Source organism: Lipotes vexillifer, unplaced genomic scaffold (assembly GCF_000442215.2).
Source record: "Lipotes vexillifer unplaced genomic scaffold, Lipotes_vexillifer_v1.1 scaffold1145, whole genome shotgun sequence".
NCBI classification, from domain to species: Eukaryota; Metazoa; Chordata; class Mammalia; order Artiodactyla; family Lipotidae; genus Lipotes; species Lipotes vexillifer.
This window is the reverse complement of record NW_006778097.1, coordinates 1,553,616-1,557,923: the sequence shown is the minus strand read 5'-3', so window position 1 is coordinate 1,557,923 and position 4,308 is coordinate 1,553,616. Positions and strand designations below refer to the sequence as shown.

The following is a 4,308-nucleotide window of genomic DNA, read 5'->3' as shown; positions in this document are numbered from 1 at the left end:
ATTTTTTCCCCTGCCACATCTCCTGCCTTGTACAGAGAAGCCACAGGTCATCAGTCATAACTGAGCTACTTCTAGATCCAAAGCTTGGAGAAATGGGAAATTTAAAGATCTTCAAGGCAGATAGACAAAGTCCTTAAAGGAGACTGGAGAGGTAGGGCTGGGGCTTAGTGTGGCCGGCCTTCTGTGCCCAATTGTGCATTGTACATAGGGTAGTCGGAAAAAATACAGGAAATGCAGTCAAATTTGAATTTCAAATCAATAATGAATAATTTATTTAATATAAGCATGTCCCAAATATTGCATACATTGTTGATTTGAAAATTCATATTTAACTGAGCATATTGTATTTTTGTTAAATCTGGCAAAACTTAATTGCACATCCTCTTGGCCTACATTTTACATGATTACTGTGGAGGCAACTAGCTCAGAGCCCCCAGCAGTCCTCATCTAAGCTGCATCTTGTATTCTTTGCTTCTTGCTGGCACTTCTCTGCTGTTACTGTATAGGAAACTCCTGGTCATTGGTGAGGTACAAACCATGAAGGGTGAGGGAGTTAACCGCCATGGGACAACCTCTGACCAGCGGGATGGGAGCTGACGGAAAAATGTTCGTCTCTTTCCATCCCTCCGTAGCATGGAATTATGAGTGCATTCTATACGGCTCTTCAGAAGATACCAGTGAGACAGCGGTTTCCTGCACCATGAAGCTTTGACTGAAGCTCTTCCTGGGGACCATGTGGGCTTCAATGTCAAGGACGTGTCTGTCAAAGATGTTCATCGTGGCAGTGTGGCTGGTGATCCCATACGAAGCAAAAATGACCCACCGATGGAAGCAGCTGGCTTCACAGCTCAGGTGATTATCTTGAACCATCAGGGCCAAATCAGAGCTGGATATGCACCTGTGCTGGATTGTCACACAGCTTACATTGCTTGCAAGTTTGCTGAGCTGAAGGAGAAGATTGATTGTCTTTCTGGGTCAAAGCTGGAAGATGGCCCCAAATTTTTGAAATCTGGTGATGCTGCCATCGTTGATATGGTTCCTGGCAAACCCATGTGTTTTGAGAGCTTCTCTGACTATCCTCCTCTGGGCCATTTTGCTGTTAGAGACACGAGACAGATGGTTGCTGTGGGTGTCATTAAAGTGGTGGACAAGAAGGCAGCTGGAGCTGGCAAGGTCACCAAGTCTGCCCAGAAAGCTCAGAAGGCTGAATGAACATTATCCCCAATACCTGCCACCCCAGTCTTAATCAGTGGTGGAAGAACAGTCTCAGAACCCTTTGTCTCAACCGGCCATTTAAGTTTAATAGCAAAAGACTGGTTAAGGATAACAATGCATCATAAAACCTTCAGAAGGAAAGGAGAATGTTTTGTGGACCATTTGTTTTGTGTGTGGCAGTTTTAAGTTATTAGCTTTTAAAATCAGTACTTTATTTATTATTTTTACATCTTTATTGGAGTATAATTGCTTTACAATGATGTGTTAGTTTCTGCTTTATAACAAAGTGAATCAGTTATACATATACATATGTTCCCATATCACTTCCCTCTTGCATCTCCCTCCCTCCCACCCTCCCTATCCCACCCCTCTAGGTGGTCACAAAGCACCGAGCTGATCTCCCTGTGCTATGCGGCTGCTTCCCACTAGCTGTCTACCTTACGTTTGGCAGTGTATATATGTCCATGCCTCTCTCTAGCTTTGTCACAGCTTACCCTTCCCGCTCCCCATATCCTTAAGTCCATTCTCTAGTAGGTCTGTGTCTTTATTCCTGTCTTACCCCTAGGTTCTTCATGCCTTTTTTTTTCTTCTTAAATTCCATATATATGTGTTAGCATACGGTATTTGTCTTCCTCTTTCTGACTTACTTCACTCTGTATGACAGACTCTAGATCTATCCACCTCATTACAAATAGCTCAATTTCGTTTCTTTTTATGGCTGAGTAATATTCCATTGTATATATGTGCCACATCTTCTTTATCCATTCATCTGATGATGGACACTTAGGTTGTTTCCATCTCCGGGCTATTGTAAATAGAGCTGCAATGAACATTTTGGTACATGACTCTTTTTGAATTATGGTTTTCTCAGGGTATATGCCCAGTAGTGGGATTGCTGGGTCATATGGTAGTTCTATTTGTACTTTTTTAAGGAACCTCCATACTGTTCTCCATAGTGGCTGTACCAATTCACATTCCCACCAGCAGTGCAAGAGTCTTCCCTTTTCTCCACACCCTCTCCAGCATTCATTGCTTTTAGATTTTTTGATGATGGCCATTCTGACTGGTGTGAGATGATATCTCATTGTAGTTTTGATTTGCATTTCTCTAATGATTAATGATGTTGAACATTCTTTCATGTGTTTGTTGGTAATCTGTATATCTTCTTTAGAGAAATGTCTATTTAGGTCTTCTGTCCATTTTTGGATTGGGTTGTTTGTTTTTTTGTTATTGAGATGCATGAGCAGCTTGTAAATTTTGGAAATTAATCCTTGGTCAGTTGCTTCATTTGCAAGTATTTTCTCCCATTCTGAGGGTTGTCTTTTGGTCTTGTTTATGGTTTCCTTTGCTGTGCAAAAGCTTTTAAGTTTCATTAGGTCCCATTTGTTTATTTTTGTTTTTATTTCCATTTCTCTACGAGGTGGGTCAAAAAGGATCTTGCTGTGATTTATGTCATAGAGTGTTCTGCCTATGTTTTCCTCTAAGACTTTGATAGTTTCTGGCCTTACATTTAGGTTTTTAATCCATTTTGAGCTTATTTTTGTGTATGGTGTTAGGGAATGATCTAATCTCATACTTTTACATGTACCTGTCCAGTTTCCCCAGCACCACTTATTGAAGAGGCTGTCCTTTCTCCACTGTACATTCCTGCCTCCTTTACCAAAGATAAGGTGACCATATGTGCGTGGGTTTATCTCTGGGCTTTCTATACTGTTCCATTGATCTATATTTCTGTTTTTGTGCCAGTACCATACTCTCTTGATTACTGTAGCTTTGTAGTATAGTCTGAAGTCAGGGAGCCTGATTCCTCCAGCTCCATTTTTCGTTCTCAAGATTGCTTTGGCTATTCGGGGTCTTTTGTGTTTCCATACAAATTGTGAAATTTTTTGTTCTAGTTCTGTGAAAAATGCCAGTGGTAGTTTGATAGGGATTGCATTGAATCTATAGATTGCTTTGGGTAGTAGAGTCATTTTCACAATGTTGATTCTTCCAATCCAAGAACATGGTATATCTCTCCATCTGTTTGTATCATCTTTAATTTCTTTCATCAGTGTCTTATAATTTTCTGCATACAGGTCTTTTGTCTCCTTAGGTAGGTTTATTCCTAGATATTTTATTCTTTTTGTTGCAATGGTAAATGGGAGTGTTTTCTTGATTTCACTTTCAGATTTTTCATCATTAGTATATAGGAATGCCAGAGATTTCTGTGCATTAATTTTGTATCCTACTACTTTACCAAATTCATTGATTAGCTCTAGTAGTTTTCTGGTAACATCTTTAGGAATCTCTATGTATAGTATCATGTCATCTGCAAAGAGTGACAGCTTTACTTCTTCTTTTCTGATTCAGATTCCTTTTATTTCCTTTTCTTCTCTGATTGCTGTGGCTAAAACTTCCAAAACTATGTTGAATAAGAGAGGTGAGAGTGGACAACCTTGTCTTGCTCCTGATCTTAGTGGAAATGCTTTCAGTATTTCACCACTGGGGATGATGTTGGCTGTGGGTTTGTCATATATGGCCTTTATTATGTTGAGGAAAGTTTCCTCTATGCCTACTTTCTGCAGTTTTTATCATAAATGGGTGTTGAATTTTGTCAAAAGCGTTCTCTGCATCTATTGAGATGATCATATGATTTTTCTCCTTCAATTTGTTAATATGGTTTATCACTTTGATCTATTTGCATATATTAAAGAATCCTTGCATTCCTGGAATAAACCCCACTTGATCATGGTGTATGATCCTTTTAATGTGCTGTTGGATTCTGTTTGCTAGTATTTTGTTGAGGATTTTTGCATCTGTGTTCATCAGTGATATTGGCCTGTAGTTTTCTTTTTCTGTGACATCCTGGTCTGGTTTTGGTATCAAGGTGATAGTGGCCTCGTAGAATGAGTTTGGGATTGTTCCTCCCTCTAGTACTTTTTAATGGAAACAACTTGACCAAAAATCTGTCACAGAATTTGAGACCCATTTAAAAAGTTTAATGAGAAAAAAACCCCCAAAACCAAAAAACTCAGTTTCCTGCCATGGTGACCAGCTCAATAATTTACTCTTGTGTTAACCTGCCTGCCTTCTTCCCTCCCTCCCTCCCTCCCT

The 4,308-nt window shown here is 39.7% G+C and overlaps 1 pseudogene; it reads left to right on the top strand.

The window, feature by feature from the left end:
- Nucleotides 1–537: 537 nt before the first annotated feature.
- Nucleotides 538–1,212, top strand: LOC103069253 (elongation factor 1-alpha 1 pseudogene; annotated as a pseudogene).
- The last annotated feature ends 3,096 nt before the right edge of the window (nucleotides 1,213–4,308 follow it).